Raw genomic sequence first — 22598 nt, 5'->3', positions numbered from 1 at the left:
AAATCTCTCAGTGTCTACATTGGTGCTACATGTATACATGCAATTTTCACAATAATGTTCCGATTTGTAAGAAAGGCCAAAAATATTTTCTATTCCTACAACTTCATTTTAAAAAATGGTAAGCATATACAATAAAAATTCCTGAGCATCTTGTTGGATATTTTGTGTAAATTGTGTAGAACCAGAACACACATCCAAAAGACTACGAACATCTGAAACAGATTGTATTTTACTTCTATCTGTTGTCAATTTTTCATAAACTGAATGCAACAGAGAACAAAATCTTTTTTGCCGATTCTCCATAATTTGTTCTTGCAAACCTTCAAGATGAAAAACAACATTGACCCCTACATTAGCATACCAGTTGACACCAGAACTATTTTCAAACTGATAACCAACAATCTCTCCAACAGTGTCCAATTTCTTTTTACCTGCAATCACAACATTATCTTGTTCTTTTCTTTTCTTGCCACCTTCAGAACAGATATTCTCTAACCTTCTTTTTCGACCAACCACACGCTTTTCAAATACAGGATATTGACCTAAATTTGGAGCATACACCCTTCTTAACCTATTATACTCTTTTACACAGTTTGCATCTGCAGTAACCTTTGTCTCATCAAAATCAATCAAAAACAAACCAGATAATGTTTTGACTCGCGACAAAGCATCATATGCCATACCCTCTTTAAATAAGGTAGATCCAATGTTCACCAATGCACTGTCTACACTTAATCCTTGAGATTTATGAATAGTCACTGCATATGCCAGAGAAAATGGAAATTGTTTCCTACGGACATATAAATCTTTAAAAAGCAAAAAACAAACTGAACAACGACCAATTTCTTTAACTTCATCAATCTGACCAAATTTAATTTTTAAAAATTCAATTCCTTCTTTTTTCTGATAATTCACAAAATCCACCACTTTGCCCATTGCACCATTAACGAAACCTTTCTCTACATCCAAATTACGCCTTAAAATTACCCGACAGTTTACACACGCATACAGGGTCTTTTCCAAACCAGCAGTTTTAGATATTTTTTTTTCTAAACAATCCAGTTTTTATCTCAACTTACCCGACAAAATAAAAGTGATTCCTTCATGCAGTATTTTATCGATGGCTTCCATTTTTACAATTTCTTCATTTTCCAGTTTTAATAATTCTTCGTTGAATATTGAACACTCATGCAGTGTTAGCATTAAGCAAATCACTGACTTATTTTTAGCAATTTCCATGTACACTTTTGCAGGAACTGCATTTTCATTTGGAAAGACATTGCAAAGTAATCGACTCTCCAAAGCTTCTTTCCCTTGTTTTGAAAGAATTCCAATTCTTATATCTTGAAGAATACTTCCATATTCAGCATCATTTGCCTGTCGCATATTTGTTGTCAGTTCTTTGTATTTAAAATTACTCCAAATGTTCACATTACCAACACTGCCAAAAGACTTTCTGGAATCTTCATGGGCAAGTGTTTTAAATACCGGTTCTCCTTTTACCGGAGTCAGTTGCAGTAGATCTCCAAAAACTATGACGTGTTTTCCTCCAAATAACATGTCATACTCTGTTTTAAGAATTTGCTGCATTCTTAAATGCACAAAGGCAAGCATCAAGTTTGAAACCATGCTCACCTCATCAATAAATAGAAGTTTGATTTTCTTCAGGACTCTTGAAACTTCACAACAAGCTTCTCCAGATAGCTTGTGGTATTCCAATTTGTTCTCATGCTCTACTGGTAGCATTAGTAAATGATGTAAAGTAATTCCTTTAATGTTATGTGCTGCCAACCCAGTTGGAGCAGTGACAACACAAGACAAATGCGACTCAGTTGTTTTTTGCAGATAACTTGTAATTACTTTAATTAAGAAACTTTTTCCTGTTCCAGCTTGACCACTCACATACATTCGGATAGGTTGAAATGATATACATGAGCACCCTCTCTTTTCATGAAGCAATCCATGGTCAATCTGCTCTTTCACTTGCTGATATATTTGTTTCTGTTCAACATTTAGTTGCTCTTCCAAGTTTCCTAACTGTTTTGCATCTTCTTGTGCTTGATACATTGCTGTTTCCACCTCATTCATTGCAATCGCTGCTTCATTTTCAACAATTGGTTGTCCTAGTGGATCTTGACTCAGTGCAGCAGAACTTTGACTGTCGTGAGAACTGTCTCTAGCAATCTCAGCTGCAATTATAGCTTCTTGATCAATTTCATCATTCAACATTTTGAAATAATTTGCGAAAGCGCTGCATTGTATGCTATCTTTACAAGCATTAAATTAATCTTCATAGCTGGGAAAATCTCCAAGTAATTCCAGTTCTGAACGCCATGGTTTGAACATTTTCAAAAGGGCTAAATAGTAAAACTCCCTTTTGTCAGCAGTGTCGCAACTCAGTTTTCTGTGATTAATTAAATTTCCTTTCCTTTGTTTCACCAGACATCCTTCGGAACCAATCACTCCATATTTTCCATCGTTGATGTTCTCTGTAGTATTCCGTTTAAAAGTGTAGTTTTGCAGCACTTCATAGAGACACATGTTCTCAAGATGATGACTTCTATTTGGATAGTATGTGTCCAACATATTGGTTTTCAAAATATCTGTACTTTCAGGGTCATTTTCTGCTAAATATTCAATTTCTTGAACAGATCTCAGTACCCGATTTCGCATTCCTGCAAGACCTAGACTCACCCAAATGATTCTTCTACTTTTGGAATATAGACTTGCAGATGATAACCGATCTAAATATTCATATGCTCCAATTTCACGATGCGATAACATCTTCAAACTGAAACTGTATAATTTCTTACTTAGAGTCTTCTCGTGAGAAATCTCTTCCCACATTTCTTTCAATTCAGTCTTTTCTGATTTAGTAATGTAAGACGTTACATATCGAGCAACAGCAATGGAATTGTCCGCAACATACTGAATATCCATGTTAGCGTTCCACATGGATAAAATAACTGGATTGTAGTCATTTATGTATTTTGATTCTTCGCTTCTTCTTAAGTTGTAGGTGTTTTTCGGAGACTTTCTTGGGATGGTATGTCGTACAGCTGACATAAAACTGTTCACTTTTCCTTTGGATAATACAGGACGTGGAAATCCAAAACGACATTTGGTATAGAACTTATCCTTTGACTTGTACTTTCGTCTACAGTATTTTCCACACCTTTGGCTTTGAAATCATAAGACTTGTTGTTTTAAGTTTTTGTCTTCTCTGCTATTTGGAAGAGCACATGTAGCATAATCTTCAATGAAAGACAAAACAGTTTCATCTGAATCTGTTCCAAATTTGGGGGCGTCCTTGACCCATAACAACATATGTATGTGAGGAGCACCTCTTGCTTGATACTCCTTTCTCCAAAAGAAATCCACAACTTCTCCAAGAGGAGAATTCTTTTTTATTGCAGATGAAAGACATCATAGCTTCAAATCTATGACTGAAATATCTGCATACATTGACAGGATCCAAAGAGCACAATTCTCCAGGTGTCTTGTATTCAATATTTTTTATATTGGAATTTGCCTCTTGAAGAAATTCAAGTAAATCATCCCAAGCATACTCAGCACAGCTTAGTGTAATGAACCATGTAGGAGTTCCAAAGTTCCGTAGCATACATTTCAGTTCTCCATGTTGACGGAACCAATATTCATTAGTCCCACGCTGACATGCCATCAGATTAATCAACTGAGATTCTAAATGATCATCTCTCTGATGCACTTTATCCATAAAATCCTTTGCAGTTACATTTTGAAGATGAATTCCAGTTTTTAAAATGTGATTTACTGCATATGAAAGTCCAGACATGTCACTTTCAAACAGAAGATGAAACATATAAGCGATACATTGTCGAAATCCTGGATCTTCTGCATATAATCTTGTTGTCCGATATTCAGATGCAGGAATCTGCACAGGACGTTCATCATATAGTCCACCTTTTCCTGTTGGAAACAACTGCGGGAAACAACGAGCTTCCAAGCTCTCTTCCCATACACTCATGGCACTTCCTGTTGCTTTTTTCATTTGAAACAACTCAATCGTATTCCCCATCACCTCTTTGGAATGAAGTGGATGTACACTGTAATGTTCATAGATCTCTTCACATCTGGACATGTCCACTTTTTCAATTTGTCCACTTAATGTTTCACTATCTTCTGCTAATCGTCTTCTCCAACAAACACATTTCTATAGTACTCATTATTTTTTAACAGATACAATGATGCCTTTTGCACTTTTCTAACATCCACTAACTCTTGCCAGATTTTCTTATTCTTAGTGGGACCACCATTAACTAGAATGACTAGTGGCTCATTTTCTGCATGATCTACATCAATAGTTTCAATATTTTTCCTTTAATCTAATGGTAAATACACAACCCTTCCTTTCAATCCTCTTTGCAACTCTGATGGAGGTAATTTACTTGTTTTGGGCTCCATACGAACAATAGCCTGAAACGGGTGAACACATTGTATGAGAATAGACTCATACGTATTTAAATCTATCAGCTCTGGAGGAATAGCAACCAACTCTAGATTATTATTAGGGCTCCCGGTTTTCCGTATTTACGGATTTATAAATATAAATACAGACGGAAATCGATATTTCGTTTGTCTATTTTTATATTTATAAACGGTAAAATACGAGTAAATGTTGCCGCTCTGCCGTGCCGTTTCTTTGCCACGCCCCCTGCTTCCAGGAAATGCCTTCCAGTCCCTTCCGATCTTCCAATCAGGGTCCTTTTGGTGCCCTCGTGTGGGCCTATGGGCTCAGGATCTTGCAGTGACGACCGGCCTCTTCAGCCAATCCTGGTCTGATGTAAGCGTCACTGTGTGGGCGTTTGGGCATGCCAACACCTCCAGTCCCTCCCTCATAACTTGTATCCTTACGGACCACCAGACGCCTTCCTGTTGCCACCATCAGCATTTGCTCTGTGCCAGCCCACCGCCATTCCTACTCGCCAGGTAAGTGTATTGCGACGACGATGGCGGAATTGTTTTTTTGCGGGTAATGACGTTTTTTAGAGAAGGTGAGGACAGTGAGTTGTGGCGAAATATATTCGCAACAAAAAACAACTCTAGTTAGTCTTGTCTTCCCAAGCTGAATTAACCACACAGGCACAGACTCTCCTGAACTTTCCTAAATGAGAAACAGAGCAGGTGATATGGTATGCAGGGGGTGTTTGTTGCCTGTGGGTGTGACAAAGTTTGAGAGGGTCGTGCAACCGTTCCGCGACAGCAATCTATGCCATTCTTTGTTCGGGAGTTCATTGCTGGGAAAACTGCAGGGAATTTGGGGTCTTACTACTGTGTGAGCATAGCAGTGTCTCTTGTGTGTTTGGCCATCCCGCCGGCTGGTTTTATCTGTTGGTGTGGGTGTGTGCCCCAGCAAACAGTGGGTTCTGTGTGGCTAGTGTTATCTGTTGGTGTGGGCATGTGCACCAGCGGACAGTGGGGTCTGTGTGGTTGGGTGCCCCAGCGGGTAGCATTGTTTGTTGGTGTGGGTGTGTGTGTGTGTCTCAGCGGACAGTGTGTGATCTGTGTGTCTCGGCGGGTAGGTTGTCTGTGAAGAGGTGCCCTGGCAGATACTGGTGTCTGTCGTCGTGGGTTGCAGAGATCAGTTGTGCACTCTCAATTGCCAGTCTTTGCGCATCATACAATATTTATTTTACTTTTTTACACTGGGAATACATTTTTACCCATGGAGGATCACCTTTCCCTTCACTCTCACGATGTTTGGCGGGCTCCAATTTTTTCCTGCCCATTAAGGCTACGGGACAAGTAACTGCATGATCACCTCTTGTGAATTTCGTGCTGTCATATCCCCTTCCATTTGACCTCGAAACACCCTTTTACAAGTGCAAATCACTTTGGGTTTTCAGTGGTCTTCACTTCATTAACAAACCAGAAAGAGCCTCAATGTCCTCAAAGTCTCTTGAAATGCACATGTGCTTGTACTACAATGGCAAAGTTTTCAGCTGGATGTATTGTGTTGACCAATAACAACCGGGCGCAGGTGTGCCTTGTCAATGTAAATAAATGTGGAAAAATACTAGCTGTAGCGTCGCCTTTTGCTTGTGGCAAAAATAAATATGGATAAATACAGAAAAAAAGCCCAAAAAATAAATATGGCTCAATACAGACGGAAATGGCAAAAAAGTAAATACCATAAAACCGGGAGCCCTAATTATTATGAACAGCTCTAGCAGGCATTTTATTCTCATCTAATTTGTTATAACAATATTTGCAAATACGCTGCTCACATCCCAAATCAAAACAATCCTCTACCAACAAATAAGTTGCAAATTCCATCCACTTATCATTATCTTCTATTTCACTTTTTAAATACAGATTGACACCCCTAGTCTGATTTTTATAGTGACTTCGCCGACAACAAATACAAGAAACATTTGGTCTTTCACCTGAAATTACCTTAAACTTTGTGATTTCATCCTCAAATTTTTCTGTAATTACGGGTTCTACATTGGCTTCAACATTTTGTTCTACTAATGTGTCAGTTTCTTCACTCTCTTGCTGAGGCCCAAAGTAACAAAACTCAATATCCCCACAGACCTGCTTCACATCTGATACTGACCCATGTAAAAGAGCACTGTTCAACTCACTTAACTTTAGTGCTGGACTTTTTGCATAATATAACCTTCTCACTAACTTCCGCATTTGAGTATGATGTACTGCCAGCATTCTGAAATGGTTAAAAACACTTTCACAAACTTTCCTAGAAAGACAAGCCAGAGAATGACCTTGCAAACCAGTATGTTTTCTCACTCTGCAAGGGTCTAGTCCTTGCAACAGCTTAATCTTTTGTTTTACACTTTTTTTAGTATAGGCTCATAAAAAACAACATAATTTTTCAATAGATTCCTGTCGTTCACTGCAAACACTACTGCAATCCCAAGTGTACACAGGGTTTTTAGCACGTCTCCCTAAAACTTCATCAGCTAACACTTCTTCTGCATTTCTTTCAACCATTTTCTCTTTCTCCATTGGACAACCATCACTAACCTCATAACCTCTACCACTGGTGTCAACTGCATACAATTTTTTTTCGCTCAGTGAATAACTTTCTTCATTAAAAAAAGGCTCTGAACTAGAACTGTGTTTCCATTCTCCCAAAAAAACATCACATATTTTTTTTTTATTAATAACTCTTTTCCTCCTACTTTTGGCCTTCATTACATATATTGGTTTATCTAGTGATCGAATTCTGTTTAACACTAAAATAAACAGTTTCCTTTTTACTTCAAAAGCCTTTTCCACAATGCTTTCAATATGCTTCTTCTTTTTATAAAATAAAGCTCTCTTTTTATATTTCTTCACATCTTTCAGCAAATTATGCACTACTCTCTTGTAAAATATTTTTTTGCGTAATTCCTTATACTGATTTTGTCTTCTTTTACCATACTTTATCTCCTTTGACTGAACATTTGCTTTTTTACTTTTCGTCTTATTTTGAATTTTTTTCTTACTTGAAAAATTCTCAGAAGATGCAGCATTATCTACATTCTGTTTGCTCCTACAAACATTTTTAATAAATTGCTTTGTGATCTTACCAGAAGATTTTTTCCTTTTAGCCACACTATCTTGTTCATTCAATACTTGTGGTTGATGTTTCTTCAAATAACCCTCCTGTCTCTGTTCTTTTCTTTTTCTTTTTTTTTCTGGCATAATTTCTCTATTTTAACGTTGAAAAACAGTATCTGTAAAAAAGAATCACAAATAAATGTATATTAATAACTTTCAAATTTACACTATTCCATTACTGTACAAACACATTTTATATAAAAACTGACTAAGAAACTATAGCCCTGAACCACAAGTGTGACAATGGTTAAAACACTACATGCATAGTGCATACTACTTTGAAGCAGTTCATGCCCTAAAGCCTACCTCACTAAAAGACTACATGGTAACTGACTGAATGATTACAGTACTATAAGGAGACATACTGGGTGAGTAACAGGGTGTTTGCTAGAAGTGTATGAATACTAACTGGGGAATTGAAGGTGTGCAAGACAACTGTGTAGGTGATTACAGGACTGAATGCATACTGGATAGGCATTTAAACTTAAAGCAGTCCATGTGCTAAGGCCTGGCTCACTGCATGAGTACTTGTGTACTGACTGAATGATTAGAGTACAGCAAGGAGAGTGCCTGGGTGAATAGGCTTTTGGCGTAGGGAATGGATTAGTACTTAGTACTGAATGGGTCACTAGAGGAATGCAAACGGAGTGACAGGATGTTTGCTGGACGGTATGGATACTGACTAGGGAATTGAAAGTGTGAAAGACAAGTGTCTAGGTGGTTAGAAGAGTGCATGCATACTGGATAGGGGTTTGAAGCAGTCCATGTGCTAAGGCCTGGCGCAGAGCATGAATACTTAGGCACTGACTGAATGATTAGAGTACTACAAAGAGAGTGTCTTGGTGAATTTATGAGTGTTTGGGTTTTGGCACAGTGAATGGATTAGTACATGGTGCTGAATGGGTCACTAGAGGACTGCAAAGGGAGTGACAGGGTGTTTCCTGGAAGTGTATGGATACTGAATAGGGAATTGAAGGTGTGAAAAACTACTGTGTACGTGGTTAGAGGACTACATGCATAGTGAATAGGCGTTTGAAGCAGTCTATGTGATAAGGCCTGGCTCACTGCATGAGTACTTGGGTACTGACTGAATGATTAGAGAACAGCAAGAAGACTGCCTGGGTAAATTTATAAGTGGTAGGCTTTTGGCGCGGGGAATGGATTAGTACTTGGTACTGAATAGGTCACTAGTAGAGTGCAAAGGGAGGGACAGGATGTTTGCTGGACTGTATGGATACTGACTAGGGAATTGAAAGTGTGAAAGACAAGTGTCTAGGTGGTTAGAAGACTGCATGCATAGTGGATAGGGGTTTGAAGAAGTCCATGTGCTAAGGCCTGGCTCAGTGCATGAATACTTAGGCAGTGACTGAATCATTAGAGTACTGGAAAGAGAGTGTCTTGGTGAATTTATAAGTGTTTGGGTTTTAGCACAGTGAATGGATTAGTACATGGTGCTGAATGGGTGACTAGAGGACTGCAAAGGGAGTGACAGGGTGTTTCCTGGAAGTGTATGGATACTGACTAGAGAATTGAAGGTGTGAAAAACAACTGTGTAGGTGGTTAGAGGACTACATGCATAGTGAATAGGCATTTGAAGCAGTCTATGTGATAAGGACTGGCTCACTGCATGAGTACTTAGGTACTGACTAAATGATTAGAGTTCAGCAAGAAGACTGCCTGGGTGAATTTATAAGTGGTAGGCTTTTGGCACAGGGAATGGATTAGTACTTGGTACTGAATGGGTCACTAGAAGAGTGCAAAGGGAGTGACAGGATGTTTGCTGGGCTGTATGGATACTGACTAGGGAATTGAAAGTGTGAAAGACAAGTGTCTAGGTGGTTAGAAGACTGCATGCATAGTGGATAGGGGTTTGAAGAAGTACATGTGCTAAGGCCTGGCTCACTGCATGAATACTTAGGCAGTGACTGAATCATTAGAGTACTGGAAAGAGAGTGTCTTGGTGAATGTATAAGTGTTTGGGTTTTGGAACAGTGAATGGATTAGTACATGGTGCTGAATGGGTCACTAGAGGACTGCAAAGGGAGTGACAGGGTGTTTCCTGGAAGTGTATGGATACTGACTAGGGAATTGAAGGTGTAAAAGGCAAGTGTATAGTATGTTAGAACACTACATGCATACTGCATAGACATTTGAAGAAGTCTATTTGGTACTTAGAAACTGACTAATTCATCAGACTACTTCTAGGAGAGTGCTTGGGTAAAACTTTTAAATGTTCAGTTCTGCCACAGTGAAGAGAATAGTACATGGTACTGCACCTTAGTGTCTAACCTTGACTCATTTTATCAATGCATAAGCAAAGACTAGCTTCTAATGCTACTAAAACTTGACAACATGACCGATTTTAAAAGAGTTATCTGTCAGCAAATACACGATGTTACCCAATCCTTCTCTCACAGTGGTTCCCAAATGCACACAGACTCACTGTGTGATTCTAGACAACAACCACTATCCCTAGAAGTTTACCAAAACTCATTTACTACTGTGGAAGTGGTAATGGAACTACACACAATCTACATATTTCAGGACTGCACTTTTGTGAGAAAAAGCCTGACTCATTTAATCACAGCATAAGAAAAGACTGCCTTCTAATGCTACTAAAACTTGACAACATGACAGGTTTTTAAACAGTTATCTGCCACCAAATACACAATGTTACCAAATGCTTCTCTCACAGTGGTTCCCAAATGCACACAGACTCACAGTGTGATTCTAGACAACAACCACTATCCCTAGGAGTTTACCAAAACTCATTCACTACTATGGAAGTGTTAAGGAAACTGCACACAATGTACATATTTCAAGACTGCACTTTTGTGTCAAAGCCGGACTCGTTTAATCAACGCATAAGCAAAGACTGGCTTTTAATGCTACTAAAACTTGACAACATGACCAGTTTTAAAAGACTTATCTGTCAGAAAAAATGTTAAGCATATACATTAAAAATTCCTGAGCATCTTGTTGGATATTTTGTGTAAATTGTGTAGAACCAGAACAGACATCCAAAAGACTACGAACATCTGAAACAGATTGTATTTTACTTCTATCTGTTGTCAATTTTTCATAAACAGAATGCAACAGAGAACAAAATCTTTTTTGCCGATTCTCCATAATTTGTTCTTGCAAACCTTCAAGATAAAAAACAACATTGACCACTACATTAGCATAGCAGTTGACCCCAGAACTATTTTCAAACTGATAACCAACAATCTCTCCAACAGTGTCCAATTTCTTTTTACCTGCAATCACAACATTATCTTGTTCTTTTCTTTTCTTGCCACCTTCAGAACAGATATTCTCTAACCTTCTTTTTCGACCAACCACACGCTTTTCAAATACAGGATATTGACCTAAATTTGGAGCATACACCCTTCTTAACCTATTATACTCTTTTACACAGTTTGCATCAGCAGTAACCTTTGTCTCATCAAAATTAATCAAAAACAAACCAGATAATGTTCTGACTGGTGACAAAGCAACATATGCCATACCCTCTTTAAATACGGTAGATCCAATGTTCACCAATGCACTGTCTACACTTAATCCTTGAGATTTATGAATAGTCACTGCATATGCCAGAGAAAATGAAAATTGTTTCCTACGGACATATAAATCTTTAACAAGCAAAAAACGAACTGAACAATGACCAATTTCTTTAACTTCATCAATCTGATCAAATGTAATTTTTAAAAATTCAATTCCTTCTTTTTTCTGATAATTCACAAAATCTACCACTTTGCCCATTGCACCATTAATGAAACCTTTCTCTACATCCAAATTACGCCTTAAAATTACCCGACAGTTTACACATGCATACAGTGTCTTTTCCAAACCAGCAGTTTTAGATATTTTTGTTTTCTAAACAATCCAGTTTTGATCCCAACTTACCCGTCAAAATAATAGTGATTCCTTCATGCAGTATTTTATTGATGGCTTCCATTTTTACAATATCTTCATTTTCCAGTTTTAATAATTCTTCGTTGAATATTGAACACTCACGCAGTGTTGGCATTAAGCAAATCACTGATTTATTTTTAGCAATTTCCACGTACACTTTTGCAGGAACTTCATTTTCATTTGGAAAGACATTGCAAAGTAATCGACTCTCCAAAGCTTCTTTCCCTTGTTTTGAAAGAATTCCAATTCTTCATGGGCAAGTGTTTTAAATACCGGTTGTCCTTTTACCGGAGTCAGTTGCAGTAGATCTCCAAAAACTATGACGTGTTTTCCTCCAAATAACACGTCATACTCTGTTTTAAGAATTTGCTGCATTCTTAAATGCACAAAGGCAAGCATCAAGTTTGAAACCATGCTCACCTCATCAATAATGAGAAGTTTCATTTTCTTCAGGACTCTTGAAACTTCACAACAAGCTTCTCCAGATAGCTTGTGGTATTCCAATTTGTTCTCATGCTCTACTGGTAGCATTAGTAAACGATGTAAAGTAATTCCTTTAATGTTATGTGCTGCCAACCCAGTTGGAGCAGTGACAACACAAGACAAATGCGACTCAGTTTTGTTTTGCAGATAACTTGTAATTACTTTAATTAAGAAACTTTTTTCTGTTCCAGCTTGACCACTCACATACATTCGGATAGGTTGAAATGATATACATGAGCACCCTCTCTTTTCATGAAGCAATCCATGGTCAATCTGCTCTTTCACTTGCTGATATATTTGTTTCTGTTCAACATTTAGTTGCTCTTCCAAGTTTCCTAACTGTATTGCATCTTCTTGTGCTTGATACATTGCTGTTTCCACCTCATTCATTGCAATCGCTGCTTCATTTTCAACAATTGGTTGTCCTAGTGGATCTTGACTCAGTGCAGCAGAACTTTGACTGTCTTGGGAACTGTTTCTAGCAATCTCAGCTGCAATTATAGCTTCTTGATCAATTTCATCATTCAACATTTTGACATAATTTGCGAGAGCGCTGCATTGTATGCTATCTTTACAAGCATTAAATGAATCTTCATAGCTGGGAAAATCTCCCAGTAATTCCAGTTCTGAACACCATGGTTTGAACATTTGCAAAAGGGCTAAATAGTAAAAATTCCCTTTTGTCAGCAGTGTCGCAACTCAGTTTTCTGTGATTAATTAAATTTCCTTTGTTTCACCAGACATCCTTCGGAACCAATCACTCCATATTTTCCATCGTTGATGTTCTCTGTAGTATTCCGTTTAAAAGTGTAGTGCCACCTTGTCGTGTTTTGTGCCTTTTTTCGGTTTTCTTGTGCCTTGGTTCTACCGCTCTCTGTTTCCTGATTTGGCAGCAGAGACACCACTTTTTGTGTGTCGTTAGGTGAAGAAGTTAGGTGAAAGCCGAATGTTCTGATCAATGGGGCCAGAGATGAAATATATATATTGAACAGAATAGAACTCAGTGAGGATTCCTGAGGGGCCCCACAGAGAAGAGGGTAAGGTTTAGAAATAAACATGTCTAAGGCCACTGTTTGCTTTCTGTCTGTTAGGAAGGAGCACAATAGCTGCCAGGCCAGACCCTGTATGACGCACGCTGACCGACAGTCCATTGATAGACCATGGTGGACTGTGTTGAAGGCTGCTGAAAGATCCAACATTATCAATGCTGCATTGCCTCCCATATCCAATGCCTCCCTGATGTCTTCTGTGGACTTAATGAGCACTGATTTCGTACTATGGCCTTCCCTGAAGCCATAATGTGTTGAGTCTAAAATATAATTTTCCTGAATATAATTTATGAGTTGAGAATACATGGCCCAAAGGTAATGATGTGCATTTTTCCTGTGTTCTGATTTGCTAGAGAACTGATACTTTTGCTCACAGTATGATTTTGCAGTTTCTGTAATTTTCTATGCAAGAAACTTGTATCACAACCTCTTTATTTTGGGGATGAACCAGAGATTTTGAAGACTTTCCTGTTCTACTAGGGATGTTGTACAAATTCTTTCTAATTTTGCTGCTCATTTGCGAATTAGAATACTTCTAATTTTACATACTCTGTGTAACTTTGTATTTGAAAGCCTTCATGACATTGACTCTGTATCATTTATTGAAATTTTTGTATAGGAACTCCTTAACTTTCCATTGATTTAGAACTCAATTACTGAGTGGGCCCCTAACTTATTGAACTGTTTTACTCTGCTAACTTGGTGTTTAGGAAGGTGCCTTGATGCACACACAAATCTGTGGGAGAAACATATGGAATAAAAGTTTTGGGGTGTCAACATTTTGGATTGTCTAAATGTTGGGGTACTCCCACAACTCCTTTTTGTCTGTGGGAGACCAGGGTCTCAGAGCAGGCCCTGATTACATTCATTTGACCCATAATTGCCCCAAAAAATATGTGAGGTAATAGGCAGTATGTTCTTTGCTGAAGTTGTGATTTGAAGGATGACAATTCCTCTTTATAGAAACTTGTTGACACAGGATGCAGTAACTAGATGGAAGTCTATTGTCAAAACAGGGCTTTTTAACTATGGTAAGTAGCCTTTTGGGTGGGATGTAAAGAAAGGGGTAGGTGAAGAATAGGAAACCTTTGTTTTAGAGGAATAAAGCATGGCTCCTGAGTATGGATTTGGTATGGAGAAATCTAAATACAGGTGAATGTTTTTTCCAATGGCAAAACATAACAGCCTTATCAAAAGTAGTTATTGCAACATGTAAAATATAAATTGCAATACACCAATGAGTTTTTTAACCTTAAGAGAACTAGCATTATCTATTTAAGGTATAGATGGTGGTACTATATCCTATGTAATTGGTGGGTGTTCCTAACCTTGCACCGAGGTATTAAATTGCCCCTTGTCAGGATGACCATCCTATGCTCTGTTTTTGCATTCTGGGACTTACATTTTTCTTATTTCAATAACAAAAGCAGAACTATAGATCCAAGAAGGCAAAGAAAAGCAAACTGGTTTTATTGATAATACGGGATTTAATACCACTGGTCTGTGCCAATTGTCTTGGCATCCAAGCCTGTCTTAAATGTCTATCTATAAGGAGCTGATGTGAAAGATATTCCTCACCATCTCTATTGTTTACTTGCAGTGTCTGCAATGCTGGTGGATAAAAGGTGTGATGGTTTCAGAATAGATTGCCTACGCCGAAATGGGCAGAGATTGACCAATGACTGCCAAAACTCTGATTAACCTACCAGTTGTTCAATAAAAGTATGTAAGGCATTGGGAGGTGGGGATGGTGGACACCACTGACATGATCTTGCAGACCTTTCTGCTGGGATCTAATCTGTGTGACATAACAGGAGGCAAGAGACTGGTGGTGCTGACTTCCCACACTTGGCCGCTCTGGCTGCAGTTTACAATTTTACTTGATGTTTGTCTTCTAAGAGTGTGCTCTTAATGTGTGGAGCAGAAGTGCTCAACCCTGCTGTGGCGAAGGAGGGTTGTGATGCTATGCCACTATCCACTTGTGATATGCTGATACAAGTGAGGATGACACAATTTTCTTATTGCAGATATGATAACAGTAGAAACCTGTAATTAGAAAAGAAAACACATAACTTTATAGGGAGATAATACGAAAGTATTAGTATAAAGCATTGAATGCTAGTACCACAATAATTTAGCAAAGGAGAGATCAAAAAGTTGCTCGAATGCTATGAGGGGAAAGAGAGGGAAAGCGTACAATACGACCTCCCTTCCTAAACAAATATTAAAACAAGGTTTCCAAAGTTTTAAAAAAGGTGGAGGGGATTAGTTGTCACAAGTCGACAATCTTTTTTGTCTATTTGTTAGATCCTCACACAGCTTATTGGTGTCATGTTTCAATAATTGGATTTCATTCTGGTTCCTAAATACTAGGAGGGGCTCAGCCATATCCACACCGGCAGGGAGGAGAAGAGGCCTTAATAGATGCAAAGGTGACATGACATCCTTGACAATTGTATGACTACAGGGACATGACCCTCACTCCTCCGAAGTAGCATAACATCCTGAAAGTTCAGGGGCCCAAAGATGAGTACTTTGTGAAGAAAGGGCGATCCCGCCCTTGGCATGCCATATGTATGTTTCTATGTCATGTGTGTCCAGATTTAGTTAATATTTAGGTTAATCATAAATTAAGGTTGACATTATACTGGGGCACCGCATTGACTTAGTCCTGATGAAAACCCTGGACCCTTTTTACCTCGGGCTGAAACATGTCACAAATATTGGCAACAAGTCCAATGCTTCCTACTAAGAAGAAGGAGGAGTTCATTGTGATGCCCATTTAGTGGCCTCATCCTAGGATAGTTGCACTATTTCAAGTCTTCAAATTACCTACCAAGTACTATTTCCATGACTGAGATGGAAAAATCATCTTAGCAGCAGTGAAAAAATATCATTGTATTTGTAGAACTAAGGAGATGCAGGTGGCTGTCTGAGATGATGACATGAGCTTGGTCTGCAATCACTCAGCCACCCCAAATGGTGAATTTGGGTATCTGCTATGAGGAACTTGGGTGGTGGGCAGTAGCAGATAGTTACCAGCTCTAACTGTCACATAAAGCCTTATAAAATAGGGCTCAAGGGACTGAATGTACGCTGCTTCTTTCACCAAACAGTGAATTACTTTCCTATTCGCTCTCCCAAATGTTGTGTGTTGATTATATTGGTGTAGTCTAGGTGGAGAAGGAAGATCGTCATTGGGAGGTGACGCTTAGAACATATGGCGGACCAGTTCCTGAAAATATGCAAACCTTTTCCTTGAAAGAACTTGTCAAGTCATTACTCCAGGTTTTAGGGAACTCAGGCAGCCTGGCAAAACTTTCATGAAGTATTGCCGGTTTACTCCGGAACTTCAGGAACCAGGTACTGATGCAAGTACACTGGTGAAGGAAGTGGCCCTTAGGGGCCACCCGGGTTATCTACAACCACCTAATCGCCTTCCAAACAAACGAAGAGTCGGGCAGACAGTAGAGAATACAAACCAATGTTTTATTAGTAATACACTGCAGAGGAGTCCAGCAATCTGACCTGCACCCTAAGATGTCTGCTGAGGGCTGACCCCCAACACTCTGCAATGCATAATCATTCCTCCAAGAACCCCCAACCACGCCCACAGTGGAAAGTTACCGGCTCAGGCCGAACATGAACAAAGGGGGCACAGGGAGATGAGCTACCACCTGCTAGATGGGTACATGTTATCGTGGGCTCAAGGTTGTCGTGCTGGAGCTCGGCGTCTCCTAATGTGGGAGCAGAGTTAAACACAAGGATAGGTATGCAAGGGCAGAATGGCCTATTAATTAGTGAGACAGGATCCAACCTTGAGCAACTAAGGAAAATAATCACTGAACACGAGGTTCTGCTGAGGCAAGCAATACGAGTCATGAGGCCTAGTTCGGACACAGCTAGAGAGAGATTACGAAATACAAAATGGAGTCACATTCGCTAACTGAAGCTTGCACAGTACATGGATAACTCAGCTGGTTGCATGCACAGAATATGAATGGCTTCTATTTAGCCGCACACTGCTAACCTAATATAGCATATAACGGGTGACTAACGATAATGAGTTTTGCAAACCTAACAGACCCTCTTTTTAGCAAGGGTGGCTAAATGCTTGATTGGCGCTATCCAGTAGGGTCTTTACAATTCTAAACAAGGGAGAAAATAAACTTATAGTCACTCAAAGTGCAGGATATGTATATCAAAATATCTTTAGTATTCAAAAATACCCTCATCTATCAGCATCATATCCTGTATGTCCTGCATCATCATAGTGGAGACTTTAATATTTCATTTTGGCAATTTAGGGGTGGGGTGAGCTTGCCCACACAATAGGTACAGCATGCTGGAAGGCAGTTGACACATAGGCAGCATGTGAAGAGGACACCTGTGATAATTACTAGAAAAAGGAGTATCTTCCAACCCCAGGATGATAATAGCAGACCCCAGAACCACCCTGTCAAGGACCATGAACCATTATCCTGATGAATGTCAGATGCAAGCCTATGTAGCTACTGGATACCAGAATATACATTAGGGGCGTGGTCTGGGATGTAGATGCAGCAACTGCTGCCATTGACGCGACAAGCTCCACCCCTATCTGCAAGGATGACGTCTAAAACCATCCGATTTTGAAGAGCAACAGGCCTGATAGCCTGGAGCTCGGCTGTAAGTTTAGTGGGTATGCCTGCTGTAGTATTAATGACCCCCCTCTACAACCCTAGTGAGGCGGCGAAGGCTAAGATTGTTTTAAATAGGTCCCCAAAAGGGTACAATTCCCTTCATGGGATCGGTGAATTGCTGCAAAGTGGTATCCGTTTGATCAATATCTGCTGTGTGAATAACTCTCCTCACTCGGGACAATTATACACTTCTCCGTTGTAGTCTGTGGTCCTTGTGATAGTTGGATGGTGCAATATAAATGGCAGGTAAAAGAAAAGAGACATAACACCGACCAGACCATCCCCTAGGGAGCCTTGTATAAGCATGCGCTCCACAGATAAAGTATACATTAGGAGGCGTGAGTAAAGGCAGGCTATGAGTAGTATTTAATCGATATGTATAATTGCAGCAGCTCTGTCCAACCTGAATACTCCCAAAGCCTTCGGCACAGAAACTAGCTGCAGTATCGATCACAGGTACGGGCATAACTGTGACTCTACTGATATTTCGTGTATGGAAACAGTTAAAGTATTCAGAGACATTGAATCTCTGAAAATCCAACATTTCATCTTGCAACCATGTGACATTTTTATTATTGTCGTATACATTCATGCAAGCATTGGGATGTAAGGTCCCTCCTTTCCATCTGTTCCCGGAGTATAACCCTGGTGTACTACTATATATTCCAGAGCTGTCTCATAATCGGATTCCGTTATGTTCATAGCATCAGCATGATAATGAATATACACCATGGAAAGCAACTGGAACCACACCTCAAAACTATCTAAGTATGACAGGGGTAAGGACACTAGTAGGTCATTCTTGTGCATAACAGATGGGAGTAACCCACACACCCAGCAATTAGTTGTATTAGTCATATTGGGAACCTGATGAAGCATCTGTGCAAAAGGCATTTTCAACATATGTCTGTCTATGTCTTTCCTTATGCGGGCCATTGTGACAAACAGGTGCTCGGGTGGAACCGGGGTAGTCCCTATCAGAGTGTGGACTGGATGGTGTTCTTCTAAATACCACACCACCCCAAACAGTATGATCATTACAATGAGGAGGAAAATCACCACTACTATCTTACTCCTAGTAGACCAGCTAGACCAACCAGGACCATTCTGTTCTAGTGGTGGGGCCACTAGGGATGTTCCTCCCTCATGACAGCAGGGCCAAATGGGTAAATGGGAAGAAACCTTAGGAATTGGAGCCACAAAAATACAACCAACGAGAGGGGCACAAGTCACCCAGCGTCCGTCTAGAGCCTCGCTGGTAGGCTCCTATTGTTCATCAACGACGGTGCTATGAAGAACTTCCTCGAAGGGGCTGAGCCATTGCACCCCTTGCTGGAAACAAATCCTTCTTCTTTCAGGATAGGGCACCCTCCCTCCTTGACAAGTACCTTCAACTATCCTGTCCAGTGTCCATGGCAGTGCACCCGTTCAGCTTACCCTACTCTATCACCGGCACCTTAAGCCCAGTACCCACACCCTGGTCTCAAGTCCTTCCCTGACTGCTAGACTGTTCCTCCAGGGCACTGTCCTTATGCCGGGGGCATAGATTTTACCTGGTGACTCCAGGCATTGTTTCGTCGACAAAAAGGGGGTGAAAGTCAGGATCATATGGGCAGTGAAACTCAGACTCTTGTGGATCAGAAGTGGGAGAAACTGGGGTGGCCCTTATCTGCAGGGGGACAGCCTCAAGCAGGGCAGCATCACTCTCCTCGTCCGCCTGCGCCCACCTCAACTGAGCGTCAGAGAAGGGAACGAAGAGGGGCACCTGTTCCCCTTCCTGGTCAGCAATGCCTTCAAGTGCCCACTTATCGTAAGGAAGTGGGAGAGGGACCCGTTTAGAGTGGCTCCCATGCACACAGTGCTTTCGGCCGTTGAGTTTCACCGCAGTGCAAGTGGCAAGGAGGACCAACAGTGGCCCTTTCCAACGAGGCTCTGGAAGTTTTTCACCAATACGTAATCTATGGGCTGTAGCTCATGCCCGCTCCCCTCTGGTACCGTTCGCAGTGTCTCCTGGATCTGTTGATGAAGAGAACAAAGATCTTTAGTTAACTCAAGCAAATAGTCCACAAGTAAATGATAATCTATCTCAGAAAGGCACTTGGGCCGTGGGCCGTCCCAGATATTAGCAGGGCGGCAGAAGACCACTTTGTGTGGTGACAACCCTTTCCTAGAGTGTGCGGTCGTCCTAGTAGATAACACAGCTAAAGGTAACGCATCTGGCCATCGCAATCCTGTGCTTTCTTGTATCTTTGCTAACTTCAGTTTGAGAGTACCATTGTACTTCTCAACCAGGCCTGCTGACTGGGGGTGGTTCGCTGCATGAAACTTCTGCTTAATATGCAAGCCTTTACACACCAATTCGATGACTTTTGAATTGAAGGGACTTCCGTTGTCACTCCAAATCAAACGTGGCAATCCGAAGCATGGGAAGAACTCTTTTAAGAGTGCCTGCGCCGACGCCATAGCTGTAGTCTCCTTAGTGGGGTAAGCCTCAATCCATTTACTGAATGCACAAACCAATACCAGTACATATTTCAAGTTGTTGTCTCATTCTATTTCGATGAAGTCCATCTGGAGAACCTCAAAAGGCAAGGAAGGTGGTGCAAAGTTACCTGAGGGTGTAGGAGTACCTTTCCCAGGATTATGTATCATGCAGATCATACAGTGCTTCACTAGATGGGTGGCTACTTTGGAAATGTGGTCATTCTGCCACACTGCGTCCAACACTTTGCATATTCTCTTGTCACTAATGTGGGCTGGGCCATGGGCCATGGTAACCACAGGGAATACATTGGAATTGGGAAGCATCCAGAGCTGTTTCTCAGACTTGTCAGTCCAACACCCATCCTCATCCATACGCCCCGTACTCTCCTGCTATTGCCAATTCATCTAAGGTCGCCTCGCTTTGTATCTCCTTTATGTTTTCTAACGTGTCTTGAAACATTCCATTGTCTGGGACCCACCTAGCAGGACCTGCCACCAACATCTTTTTCATCTTTGACCTAGCTGTCTCTTTAGCTATTTGGTCTGCAAATGCATTTCCTCTCCCAACATCATCTGTTATTGCCTTGTGTGCACTACATTTTATTATTGCTAACTTATCGGGGAGCATTAGAGCTTACAAAAGTCTATGTATCAATGGGTCACTCTGTATTCTCAGTCCATGGGATGTCAAAAAACCTCTCTCCACCCAGTGGGCCCGAAATTATGGGCGACCATGAAGGCGTACTGGCTGTCAGTATAAATATTGACAGTGAGTCCCTCACTCAGCTCACAAGCTCGAAGGACAACCAGATCTGCAGCCTGGGCGGACAAATATGGGATATGAGATGTCTCAACTACAGTGTGTAACGGTGTAATTGCATTTGCTGCAGTGGTGGTGGTACCATCTGGTAGTTTGAAACAAGAGCCATCAACATATAGCTCCCCTTGGGGGTCAGATAGGGGAACATCCGTCAGGTCTACACGTCCCTTCGTCTCCTCTGCCATCCTGTGCACACTATCATGTGCATCTGTGTCATTGCTCATCGAAGGGAGGGGTAGTAACGTGGCTGGGTTCAGAGTGGCACATCTTTTGATGGTAATGTGCGGAGCAAACAAAGTGAGCTTATGTCCAATCAGACATGCACTAGTAAGGTGTTGGGTCTTTGTCTTGTTCAAAAGCGTATCCACAACATGGGGTACCATTACTGTGAGGTCAGTGTCAAGAATGAGCCCCGCCGATTGTCTGTTAGAAACCGCCACCGCCGCGTCGGCTCTCAGGCAGCTCGGGAAGGCTCTGGCGACGTTATCAAGAATGGCAGAAAAATAAGCGCAGGGCATTTGCTTACCACCAAAACCCTATGTTAGAACAGAGAGCGTGCAACCGTCCGCCTCGTGTACATAGAGCACAAAAGGTTTCTGGTAGTCAGGAGTACCAAGCACAGGAGCAGAACAAAGCGCAACCTTTAACTGCTCAAATGCTTGTTGGCATGCAGATGTCCAGGGCAGGGGTTCATACACGTCTTTGGTGGTCAGGTAGAGGAGGGGTTTGGTTAGAAAGGAATTATTAGGGATCCACTAGTGACAATACGAGGTAATGCCGATAAATGGACGTACTTCACGTTGGGTCCTAGGAACAGGCATATTAGTAATAGCATTATAGCAGCTATGCGCTCAGGTGTTAGTCTGCGACCCTCTTTCGACAGTAGGTGACCTGAATAGGTGACCTCCTGTCAACAATATTGAAATTTGGAAAGAGACACCTTAGGGCCATGGTGTGCTAAATGTAACAACAATTTAACAGTGGAATCTTAACAACCATCCTCCATATCAAAAGCCACAAGGAGGTCGTCAACATACTGCAACAGCACATTACCAGAGGGAAGTACCAGAGAATCCAATTGAGCTTTTAAAGCTTGACTGTAGATACTAGGGCTTTCTGTATAGCCTCGGGGAGCATGACAGAATCTAAAGCTCCTGCCGGCTAAGACAAATCCAAATAGATGTATGCTATCTGGATGGATTGGAATGCGGAAGAAGGCATTCTTCAAATCAATTACGGAAAAGTATTTTGCTGATAGGGGAATGATCGTCAGTAAAGTAGTAATGTCGGGGACTACAGGATACTGGGGCACTACAATTTTATTAATTGCATGAAGGTCAATTACAAAGCGATAAACATCTGGATGATCATTAGAAGAACCAATGGAGCCTTTTTAGGTCGAGCCTGGTAGGCAGCTCGCATTCGCTGCTCTAGGAGAATGCCTCTTGGAATCACTTCAGACTTTCTGCAAACTTGTGCATGTGGTGTTTGATTTTCCACACATGCTTTTGGCCTTTGCGTGTGGTTTTCAAAAATGAACCACCATTCTTGGGGTGACGC

The sequence above is a fragment of the Triturus cristatus genome, chromosome 6 (genome assembly GCF_964204655.1).
Source record: "Triturus cristatus chromosome 6, aTriCri1.1, whole genome shotgun sequence".
Lineage (NCBI taxonomy): Eukaryota > Metazoa > Chordata > Amphibia > Caudata > Salamandridae > Triturus > Triturus cristatus.
The sequence above is the reverse complement of the archived record's forward strand: the minus strand, read 5'-3'. Positions refer to the sequence as shown.